This window comes from Enoplosus armatus, chromosome 1, assembly GCF_043641665.1.
Source record: "Enoplosus armatus isolate fEnoArm2 chromosome 1, fEnoArm2.hap1, whole genome shotgun sequence".
Lineage (NCBI taxonomy): Eukaryota > Metazoa > Chordata > Actinopteri > Centrarchiformes > Enoplosidae > Enoplosus > Enoplosus armatus.
Genome location: NC_092180.1, coordinates 16,775,680 through 16,788,944, shown reverse-complemented (window position 1 = coordinate 16,788,944; position 13,265 = coordinate 16,775,680).

Here is a 13,265-nt window from a genome sequence, read left to right as displayed (position 1 = left end):
GTTTAATCTATACAAAAAGTATAAAAATGATGATTCAAATTTTCTGTACAGTTTTTAAGATTTATGTGCTGAACTGTGTCTTGGCCAGGGCCAGTTGCAAGCAACCAGCGGAGACTCCAGGAAGTTAATGGTTTCAGTCAAGAAATAGTCCAGTACATAATCCCTCATAAAATGGTGAATTGTCATTTTACATTTTACAATTTTTGTCCAAATTAAACGATAACAGAGATAACTACAGAAATAGCATGTTACTTACTAACCTTTAGAGGTGCTGGTAGGCTAATTCTGTTACCTTTGGCCAGATTCAAGCTAGCTTAGCTGTTTCCCCATTTTCAGTCTGTATGCTAAGCTAAGTTAGCTTTCTGCTGGCAGTAGCTTCATACTTATCAAACAGACATGTCTGTACATCTTCTCTTGTAACTCTGGGAAGAAAGAGAATATGGGTGTTTCCCAAAATGTTGAACTTTTCCTTTAAACTTGGTGAAAGATTAGTACGATTAATCTTTACAATACTCCGTGCGTTCTGGAGACCAGAAAAAAGCCTGGTCATCTTAACTTGTAAAGCAGCTGCTGCTGGCCCATGCTGATGAAGGAACCAGGACACTGCTGTAGCAGTGTTTTTGGGAGGTGGGGACGGCCCTGTTGTCTTATTGTTAGGTCAGCAGTGCTAGGCTAGCCGTTGTCAGCCAGCCAGTGTTGAGCTCTGCACTTTGCATAAGGGGGCTCTTCCGTAATGAGCCGCTATGTATGGGTATCATGTGAGATATCTGAGCTAGCGCTTACTGTTCCATGGCCAAGGTCAAAGCCTGCCCACCCCACCACCGACTCCCCTACCCTATCCATCACCTGAGAACACAGACCGCAGCTAAGCTCACATTCCAACCCCTCTGGACATCCTCACACCAATTTGGAGGGACTGTCTTTTTTATGGTGATCTCCGTTTATTGTATATGTCAATACACTTTCAAGATATTATTCAAAGAAATGCCCTCAAATTCCTGTATAAAAATTGTCTGCACAATTTGTAGATGAAGGCTGATTAAATAAAAAGAATGAGAGACTTATTTCTTTGTTGGCCCGCTGAGAAAAAATAAGGGGCTATAGTCAACAGTGTCCAGTCTAAATATATGCCTTTAAAAGACTGTTCCAGCTAATTGTTTGCGGTGTAACATAATACTCTATTTATCTTGTCTTGCCTATGTGCATGTTTGATGTTTGCTCTTTTCCAAAGAGCACTTGCTATCAACATGTCAAAAGTTGATACCTTATGTGGCTTCATATGAGTAAGACAGGGGCTTAAGTGTACAGGACCCTGGAACAATCTGTCCACACACCACCATACTACCGCTTAAGTCCCCACAGTAATCAATAAACTGCCCTCTCCCAGATCACATATCAATTGCTTGCTGAACTCAGGGGTGGAATAAAAAAAATGTATGCCTAAAGAATGAATGACCTCTGTGCTGCTTCTGTGTACATGTAAGTCACATCAACATGCAGTCCAAGTTACAATCGGTCACTTCATCCTCTAACTTCATAACGTACATTTCTAATGAAGTGTAAATCTAAAGATAATAAAATATGTATGGGTCTGAACATGCATGCATTTCATGCACAGTGTAATCATCACCATTTATTCATTTATTTATCAAGTTATTTATTTATTTGTTTGTTAATTAACAGTGATCGATGTCGTCTAAAGTCAGGGCTTTTTGAAAGATGTCTTATATTTGTAACTCAGATTCCTCCTTCAATCCCCCATTTTGTCAGAATTATTAACACTTTTGGGTGGACTGTTCAGAAGCAGATAGATTTCATGATAAATGTGAAATCAATTTAGACTAAAACATTCACGTCTCTCATGACAGCAGCATATTAATTAACCCTCTACCCAAATCTTCCCACAATCTTCCCCCAAAGACAGGAATACCTAATGTATTGCCACTTAGTCCAGCACAATAAACTTTATTGACAGCTCTTTTTCCGAGGAGTATAGCAAGCCACAGGGTAAAGAGCAGGTAGAGCTGAAATCCTTATGCAGTTTAGAGACAGAAACATGGTGTAGGAGGGTATGAATTGAAGTATATGACTGGGCTGTATGATAATCTGATGTGAAAAATCTCAGAGCGGGAGCATGGATGAATAAAAAGGAGAAATGAGCAAGGAGAGATGGATTTCCTGCCATTTGTGATCTATGACCAATCGCCTGTCTATCTTCAGATTTGCTGTTAATGGCTATCGGCCAAGATTTAAATCCTTTCTTTTGTGCATTCCCCTAAATCAATAAATTGGCATCCATTTGATTGAATGCTCATCCATTGTGTTAAAATGAGGCTGAATGAGTTTTGTCCTTTTGACCAATGAGTTTGTTTTCAGTACAAAGGGAAAACGGCTTTTCAGATGTTTTCACAAAAGTACAGTTTAGGCATCCATTTATGGAAAACATGATTTTGCTTTATCAAATATTCATTTGTCAATAAATATTGAATTTTGAACAAAAATGTTAAGAACAACCTTAAAGTCAACTTTTATCCCTTATCATTCCAATTTGATCATAATCGGTATGCCCTTTTCCCAACTTTCCATATGATCTTAAATGATCAATTTATATTAAGCAATATGAATGATTATATATCCAAACTGCAATGACATAGTGAAGACAGACTTTCCTCTTGAAAGGGCAAACAGAGGAGTCATATAAAATAATTACGAAAACATTGTCAGGTTGCCATGGTTAACTGTCAGGTTGGTTGGCTTTTTCTAATATACATGTTTGTGCCTGCATGCATTTCTATATATGTGTGATTGCAAGCTCATAGAAAGGTGATAAAGAGAGCTATGCTGTGTGGTTATCAGTCCTGCAAGTAGTTTTTATGTGAGCTTAAACTGTTTCAACTCCGGGCACACAGCTCAAGTGTGTGCACATAAAGAGACACTCACACCATTTATTTTTATCTATAAGAATACCTTACAAATGTCTTGTCCCACTACAATGTCTAAGGATTATTTAACCCAAGACTGAGATGACTTTAGCTGACCTGAGGTCAAATCAGTACATCTCTGTGAAATCTGTTTTGCGTTCCCTCACCTGACACAAGCAGGCCCATTTAAAGAGAAGAGCTCGTCTGTAGTTCAGAACTTATCCAGGCTTCAGCCTGCCATCTGCAGAGCCAGTTATATATCCCATTTCAGTATTTCAGTCAAATTGCAATAAAAAAAACTGCATATCTACAATAGAATCTGTGCCAAAAATGCGTAAATTCATTTTATTTACATATTTTAACAAAATATCTCCCTGGGAATATGTAAAAGAAAAACCGTATTTCAGTTATTCCCTTTAGAGAAAGAGAACTGGCTGCGGCTTGATGAAATGTATCCTTTTAATTTGCATCTCATATAAAACATAATATGAAGTCATTTAAATTGGTGGGGAAAATCAAAAGATTGAGTGTGTTTAGCCATCGCATTTGCTGACAGAATATGAAAAAAACACGACATTGATACATTGATGCTCAAATTAGTATTCAAACAAAACCATCAAATTCAGTCAGTCTAAATGGAGAAAAGAGGAAAGACTGATAGAAAAACAACAGCACCCATGGATACCTACATAAACAAAGAACATGCTCTTTATGCCTGCAGTTAAACAACAATGCCCTCTATTGGTGCGACACTGCATCTGTTTCCCCAACCGACACTAAAAGCAGACTGATGTGTTTTCCAGCACACTCAGCAGAAATATCACATTGAAGTGCAATCACCTCGAACCTCAAAGACTGTCCTTATTAACCTACTAACTACCACAGAATGCTTTATTATTAATTTACAAACGTTATTCAACTATAACAGTCATTGCTGCCATAATCAGGGGGCCTTATTAGGACTTAAAACATATTAATTAAGACAATAATGAATGAAACCACAGAAGGTAAGTGCAAGTGCAGCCGGCATGCCTCCAGCATTAGAAGTCAGCAGACTCAGAGACGGCTTCTCAGAGGTAAGAGCCCAGTGTGTGAGTGTGTGTGTGTGTGTGTGTGTGTGTGTGTGTGTGAATGAGGATGGTTTACAGGATCAGTGAAGGAGTTCTTGACAGGAATGCACATTGAGCCTCTCGTCTCCCTGTTGCTCTCTCTACTGAACCGGAACAGTGGTGTAGACAAACAGGGGCGCCCCGGAGAGTGTGGCGAGCTAAGTGAGTGAGCACAGAGGTTTAATATGACAGCTACGCTTTCTCGACTGCTAGTTCAGGGTGAAGAAAATGTCCTACATCGTACGTCTGTGGTAGCATCATGGCAAATCAAACACATGCCACTTAGAAATACTGAACTGGATTCCAGACAGGTGAAGGAGTGTTCAGTTGTGAGTGATTAGCATTATGTTGCTTACAGTGGTTATTACCCCAAAACATTCTTAATTGTAGTTTTAAATATGGAAAGTGCATTACATTACAGGAGAGTCTAGAAAATGTTGAATAGGGTGGGGGCAGTATGGGGCACAGACACATAGATGGAGCAACTTTTGCAAAATAAGTGTGTGTGTGTGTGTGTGTGTGTGTGTGTGTGTGTGTGTGTGTGTGAGGGGGGGGGGGGGGGGGGGGCAGTTCTGTTCACTGTTCTGTTTCCGTGCCAGGCAGTGATGGTCCCTGTCAGGATGCTCTCAATGGTGCAGGAGTAGAAATTATTCAGTATTTGAGGGAATACATGGAATTTCCACTGAGTCAGTATGCAGCACCCAGGTCAGGCTCTCTCTCTCTCTTGAAGCTAACCACCCTCTCCACTGATGATCCGTTGATATTAAGGGGGGCGTAGTCCCTTCCACTATAAGGTTGTTGTCCTGACACCTGTGGGTCAGGTCCTCTACTTCGTTTAGGTAGGCCTTTTCATTGTTGTCTGTGATCAGGCCCACTACAGCTAACGTCAACAAACTTAATGATGGTGTTGGAGTCAAAAGTGGCTACACAGTCATGTGTGTACAGGGAGCACAGCCCTGGGATGCTCCGGTTTTAAGGATGAGGGTGGAAGAGCTGTGTCCGCCCACCCTCATCAGGTTAGAGATCCATGCCATCTTCACATATTGTGATCTGATATGACAAATAACTATTTGATATTTGTAAATGCACACTGCCTATAGCAGATACAAGAAGAGTAGCCCAGACAGATTTTTTACATTTCATTCATTATAAATAGTAGTGCATATGAATTATGATATAACTTTGTTCATGGCACCATTCATGGATTTAATTGTTCATCAATTCATATTTTTGTTCATCACAGAATTATACAGTATTTCTCCACTTCACTTTCACTACTGAACTCTGTTCCCTGCTGCTTTTGCTTCCGTACATTGTCCACAGCTTGTGTGGATGAAAAATTGATATCTTTTGGTATGCTTACACCATCCTGGCAAACAACCGCTCTCCCACCTCTCAGAAGACCATAAAACACTTGCAGACAGGGGGCAGGGGTGGGCGCAGAACAAGGCAAAGCAAGAATAGATGGAGAGAAATGGTAATAGCTGCACAATGTTAAATGGGATTATAGCAAAGATTTGTAGCTGCTGCTTTTACAAATGGTTTTGGCAAAGTTTAACAAGTCTCATGGAGAATAATTTGCCAATAAGCAAAAGGAAGCCTACTCTGTTGACAGCGTTCATGAATAATTTTGTTACACTTCATTTTCAAATATCGTGAGGAAAATTATAGGAGATATCTTTCATTGCCAGTTCGAAAGCCTTAAGAGAGAAGTCATGCAATGCAGCCAAAAGACGACATGATACATACCTGAGCAGAGCTATTAGCCCGTCCCACCCCCCTTTTTATTTCAATTAAAGCGCTCTCTTTGATTCAAAGGTATCCAAATGTAAAGTGTCTTTGATCTCCTAACCATTGGACAGACAGGAAAATAAGAGTCTCTTTAAACGGGTGGAAGAAAGTTGTAATTCCAGAAGAGGGGACGATTTCTTTCCCTGCTGTGGTTTTAACTGGCACAGGGGTACTTAAAAGACCTCACGCCTGGTTTGGCAGTAGTGAACAAAACAATCCACTATGAGAAAGAAAAAAACCCCACACAGCCTGTAAGGGCTGACAGGCCTTCTTTCATTCTGAATCTCACTTCCCCAAATGTGATTAATCAAGTGTCTCAATATGCACATGGAGAGGAAGGAAGAAGTTAATAAGTGCTAAGAACACTGACACATCACCATCAGGTGATAGAAAAAAAAACACTTTCTTCTTGTTCTTGCTGCATGTTTTCAGATTAAACAAAACACTTTAAAATCAAAAGGCTGTTGGATCTTAAGGAAAAGTCCTTCCCTAACCCTGAAATATTCCCGAATTGTCAATTTAACAGTGCTTGTTGGAAAGCTGATATTATAATACCAACTGTGAGAGAGATATTACGGCACATCAATCATGTCTTGTGAAATAAAATATGTTGTGATCCAAGAAAAAAAAAGTTGTACTGAGGTTTATTGAAGTTTGTCTCAACTCCTCTAAACTTCCATCTTATATAAGATGCGTTGACTGTTGTTGACGTCACACTCAACTGATTCTTGAAGGTATAGTTAAATCTCATTGCTCGATGTGTGGGCTGCTACTATACGCACTTTGATCCTCTCTAGGGCTCACCAGAGCATACAGGAACAGCTACAGTACATGACAGCCACAGTGTGAGGGAATGTGGGTATTTTCTCCACTCAGAGTGAAGGATTATGGGCTGCTAACTGCTTTGTATGAAAGAAAAACATCAGTGTGCACCATGTTGGAGCCCCAGCGAACAACAGTCGCTCCCCGGAAGCCTGGATGTTCTTTGATGTGCTGCTGAGCGGTGCAGGGCCACACAAAACAGAGGAGCACAATCAGTCATCTGTTAGAAAGGGACGAGTCTGCCTCAGTACCAGAGAAGGGTCACTCAACAGTGGCCACAGACAGAGGCAGGAGGGGGAGACAGCAAGACCAGACACTCACACTCACTCTTACGGCTCCTACTTTTATTTTTCTTTGTCTCTCTTAACTGCTGTTTATTCAAGTGTCTACTTATCCTGTTGTTCTCCGCATAAGGAAATAATTAACATCATTTTGATAATTCTGGTGTTTGTCTTTTGTGAGTAATATTAATCCATTTAATCAGCGTTCTGTGACTCAACTGGATCACGAAGCATTTTCATGCCTTTTCTCTCAGCGCTTTATATGATGCAAGCACGCATATTAAAGCAAGGCAGCCAGCTGTGAAAACACCTTAATTAGTAGTAATCACTTCTGATGGAACATGTTTCCACTATTTGCCTCCATTAGGGATGCGTTATTTCTCTTATTCTATCAGCCAACTGCTGCCACTCTGTGCCAGGTGGGGCTAGTGGAATAATGAATGCGTCCCTGGGGTGGATTTCTGTCACTATAAAGTTTGCACTGCCCCCAGATACTGAGACAGATTTCCGTATTTACAAAAAGCATAAGTGAAAAAAAAACAAGAGGCACTTATCAGTGTCTCACAAGCGTGATCCTCACTTTCTTGGACAAATTAAAGAATATGTTGGCATTTTTTCTTATAAAAATTATTATAGAAAGGTCCTAGAACACAATCCAAAGGTCAATATGACATGGACTGACCAAAATAACTTTCAATGGATCCAGTTACACACATAAAATGTTATGTCATCCCAGTTGGTAACAAGGAGCTTTCAACTCCCACAAATGAAACTGCCTGTACACTCAACGAGAGCTGGGAGAGCTGCAAATTAAAAAAAAAAGAGAGAGAGAAATCAGTGGTATTAACAAAACATTGATGCCCAAGACAGTTGAAAATTTAAGCTCATTTAAGAGCCATGAGTTTGATTTACAGCACTTTATCTTGCCATCTAAACTGACACAGTTGAATTAATGGTAGCAGTTGGTAGTACAGATATTCTTCACATACTGTTCAATGCAAGATTTATCGAGAGGGCAGGGTCGGCGTTGGGAGAGACAAGGGAGACTGATGGACAGACGAGAAGAGCATGAAAGCGTTTTCTTCAAACTGGAGAAAAATGTCATGTTATGTTATGAAACATAATGAATTTACATTTGCCTTCACAAACTACTAAACCAAAACAGCACTGGCAACATATAGCGTTTGTTTCATATAGCACATTCATTTGTATTTATACACTACACATTGGCTAATTTGAATTGATATATTTTACATTTTATTTCATCGACAGCTATTTACTTTGAAATGGGTGTCCATTTCCCCAGCTGTTTCAGTCATCAGTATGTATAAACCAAATTGCTGTTGATGAGGGTCAGCTATTGAAGTTGTGATGCATTTCTCTTGCAATGAATCTTGTGGCTTCCCACTTCCCAGTCGTGCCACCATTCGGCGTGTCTTTGATATCTTGTGGTTGGCAAAGGATCCTTAACCATCCTCCATCCTTGGCATTGGGCCATTAGATATTATATCACACATGCATCATGGGGGACAGACAAAAGCACAAAGTGAGAAACCTGCAGAGACAATATAAGAATACTGACATACAGGAAGCGCCAACAGGAAAATATCAACAAGATGTCAAGATCCATTTATGTAGATGTTTTTGAGACAGTAGTTTGTGGTCTTGCATCGGAAGATAATTTCAGGTGTTTGTAATATGTTTGCTCCTCCATATTAGTAAATAAGGTTTAGATATGTCATGGCAGGAAAGCTCAGGTGTAACAACACTAATAATGGCTGCACTGGAAGCCTTTGTTAATGTTTATCAGTTACGCCTGTGCTTTTGCTTCTTTACATAAGGTTGCATATATTACAGTGCCTGTATTGGATTTCACGACACTGAACATCCTGTACTGTTTATTTTTCTATGTTGAGTTGTGTCTAGTTGACTAAAGAAAAATAACAAGAATGATACAAGAACTAGACAGGCAGGTTATAAGGCCCATCTGTTTCACAGACATTTTATAGTAGCATCAGATTTTACACATTACTGAAAGCTATGATAAATTACCAAATCAACATTAAATAGAATATATTCTCGTGGACAGAAACAATGAAGTAGAAACTGCTGGCCAAGTGCTTACAATAACCATGCTTTATCAGTTTTGCCTGTGTAGCATCACTATTTTTTTTATGACTGATTCTTCTTCTCTACAGTACGTGCAGTGGCTAATTCAACTCTCAGATAAACAATAAACCCTTAATAAGACCACTTGTTTGTAGGTCAGGTGTACAATTAGTTCATAATAATGTTTGGACAACATGCACTATATGTCTCTTTGTTGTTTCACTTTATCACCGTAGTGTTCGACAACTCAAAGGCCGCCGCATGGAGCCATTTGAGGGTGGGCACGCTGTGTATATGACACCATAAAAGTCTGTCTGCCATACATGTTTGAGTGCAATCACAAAGGGTATTATGTAAACCTATTTGTGTTCCTCAGTAATAGTATTACTGCCAGCTTGTCAGTGACCACTTGACAGACCGAATGGACTTCCTATCACTCTCTAACATGCTCAAGCATCCATCAAACACGCTTTCAGTCAAAATGTATCAACTGTAGGCAAACACAGACACACACACACATACACACCACCCATATCCATAAAAGAAGCAGATGCCCAAAGAAGGACAACATTCAAGTCAATACAGTTAAACATTTCTGCTGACTGGACATTATTGTGCATGGGGATTAGCACTTGGCCCATGAGGTAGAGGACCGTGTGTGTGTGTGTGTGTGTGTGTGTGTGTGTTTTCAGAGAGTAAGACTGACTTAGATCTTGAAGATACAGCTGGAAACCCAAATCTAACGTCCTTTTCAAGTTAAAGGTCCCCTGAAGGGTTTTTGACCACTGGTGGCGCTGTAGAGCAATGACTGGATATTCGCATTGGTTGAATGTCTTCCAACAGCATGCGCACTGCAGCACAAATGCATGCCAAATGCATATGAATGACACGATACTGTACATATTAAGGTCGTGTTCAATTGCTCATTGCACAGTAACCCATAAGAGCTTATTTGGATGTATATTACAGTATATTGTAGCTGTGCATGTTTATGGTGCATGTTTTTTTTGCAACAAAATAATGAAAGGACACAAAACTATGTGTGAATACAATGAAACTCCAGGAGATATGTATGCCGATTGCTCTAATTCAATCTGTTCACTTCAAAGTCAGTCCGTGCAAATACTGAGGTGGAGAGACGAGGCAGTTACAGGCAGGGAGGGATTAACCAATCACGCACACAAAGACATTAGACCAATTATCTGACAATAAGCAAAATCAACCGCTTAGGAGAAACACAACAGACCCAACTAAAATGAATGGTACTTCACCGGCCAACCTGTCCAAGTCACATTGATGAGGTGTGATGCAAGCCGTCGGCCTGCTGTTGTATCCTCCTCCACAGGAAATCCAATAGGAACGCTCAGTGTCACTAATGCCCTCCACCAAACCAAGAGAGAACACTGATCAATGCTCACCAATCAGCCGATTGATCACACATGATATCACTGGCCAAATCAAGATAGATAACATACTTCCCTTCGTTTGTCAATGTGCTGCTGAGCCAACAGGTGGTTTTTCACATTCCTAATAATTAGATAAAGATACTGTTGAGATTTTAACCCAAAACTCGTTAAGAAGAGAATAATTTATTTTGTAAACTGTGACCTGTAGATCCTGTAGTTTTTGCGAGGCACTATTGTTTGTATGATATCTGATCGGCTGCCAAACCCGAATAAGAGGTCAGTTGCTATGAAGCTGCCAGGGATAACTTCAAAGAATGCCTTATGTTAAATGGGCTTGATAAAAATGGCCAAAGCCAAGACAATTTAGCAAATTATTTTCATGATAATTCTATTTTCTTTCCTTCTTTCACTTTCATTCTCCTCTTCTCTGTGCTGGTTCTCACAGTCCTGCCTTGCGGCCAGTAAGTATATGCACCATGAACACATTTAATTTTCCCTGTTAGTCCACAGTGCGGCCAGAGGTGAGCTTTAATAAGGATCAATGGCACTTTATCTGGGACAGGACCCACTCCCGTGCATGCAAATCACAACACCAGCAATGGATTCAATTAAAAAGAGAACCTCCAACCACCGGCACTGGAAATTCAATTAAAGGATTTATGCAAAGGTTCACTGGCTTTTTTGTGTTGCTGTTTCTGTTTATGTAATGAGCTTTTCATATCAAGAATCAATACGTAATCTGGAGTGGGGCCATGGGGAGGGTGGTGGGTTGCTTTCTCATATGCATTTTGGATATAATTCAAGAGCAAGCATTTCTATAGAGCAGTGTGCAGGATATCTGGCCACATTACTCCACCCACTGGTCATGAACAGGAGTCTCCTCACCCTGTGATGCTCTCTTGGAAGGCATAACATGTGCCATGCTATAGCCACATATAAAGTTTACGTTATGTATTGACTGGGACACACTTGGAAGCACAGTGATGCTCAGTAAAACCACTTACAGGACTTTCCCTCCCAATCGGCCCAGCAAAAAGAGGCTAAAAGGCTGGGGCTCCTGCAGCAGCCCCAGTGTGCAACCTGAGGTGTGTGTTTTAGCCTAATGAAATGGGATCTCAATCGACAATAATCCTTGTAACAAGATTGAACGGGGACATCCATGTCAATATTAGCAAATGGGATTGCTGGCTTTTCGTGTTTGTGCACACACACACACATACACACACACACACACACACACACACACACACACACACACACACAAACAGTGTCTGTATGCTCTCATACCTGTGTGCCCATCTGTGTGAAAGTGTTCTCTCATTGCTTCTCCACCTAGGTTTTAAGTGGAACACAAAAATAAGAGTGTTCTGGCTGGACCTCAAGGCTGTGGGTGGGGACCCATAACATTTTCCGACACCTACACGATTAGAGGATATAAGCCCCCCTGAAGTTCCTCAGAAGTTTTTGATTAATCTGCCACAGATGCGCCAAGAGGGGTTGTTCCAAGATAGAGGTGTAAAAAAAGAAAGGGATGCTGTGTCGACAGAAAAGAGGTGCATAAAATAAAAGCTGGACAATAAATATCTGGCCAGTTAATGAAGAGGGGCACAGACATTAGCTACCCCACTACTTGGCATCCCTAGAATATCTTGCGCATCACAGTTCACAGTTCAGCTTGGAGGTACTTCAGTGTTCAGTAGCATTACTTAAAAGGTTTCTGTCACTCCTGTAGTATTTAGGGCACGGCACAAGTGTGTGTATGAGATAGAAAAAGACAGAGAACGTGGACTCTTGAATCACATGGAGTAACCAGAAAAACAGAAACACCAGCCCTGCGTATATACCATTGCAATGCAATATACCATTCCCAATATTTAAAATGTCCAGTTTTTTTTAGATGACTATCAACCTACCTTGTGAGCAAATATATTAGACACATTTTACAATATAATAAAATCCAATACAACACCACCAAAAACCACAGCTTCAAAAATAAGCACAGAGCTCAATCACCTCACTGAAACAATGTCAACAACAATTCAAAATTCAAGGGTTTCAAGGGTTTGTTTTTTACTGTATGCAGACATATTTGTACCATGGCAAACCACATCTTATTCAAATATAATTTAAGCATCAGTTAGATACAGCTCACGCTTAATGGATCTCTTCAAGAAAAAGCAATTAAAATAACTTTATCCATACAACACACTATGAGGGGACAATGTTGAGTGCTCTATCCTACATCCCATCAGCACTCTCAGTGAAGGAGAGGGAAGAGATGTGGAGCAAAAGAAGACTAAAATTACTGTCTGTATGAAAAGTGAAACTAGACAGTCTATTCACATCCTGGCCTGGCTATAAATAGGGTAACACACACAGCTAATGTGGTGGATTAGTAGCAGGAAGCAGACAGGCAGTCATCACAGCCCTTGTCCTCCTTAGCCCACCAGCCCTGGATCCCAGCAGACGTCACCTTATCTACCAAATCAGTATCAGCCCGGGGCCTCGTCCATTCACAAAAGCAGCCTCATACAACTCTCAGCCCTATCATGTCATTCACAATGTAGGGAAAGGGTCTTGTTTCAGTAGTTGATATTCTGTCAGGATGTTGCTTCCCCTTCCTTTTTCGTTGCACCATATAAAGTAAGTGTGTAACACTATCCACACCTAAGGGCCCTTTCATGTTTATATAGAGGTTGATGGTAAGAGATCAGGGCATAAGTGCCCATTTTTCCTTAGATTCAATCACATAAAACTCACCAAAGCTCTGTCTCTTACAATGAGGTCTGATTGATGGATACCTCTCTACAGTTCTTGGTTTGGCTC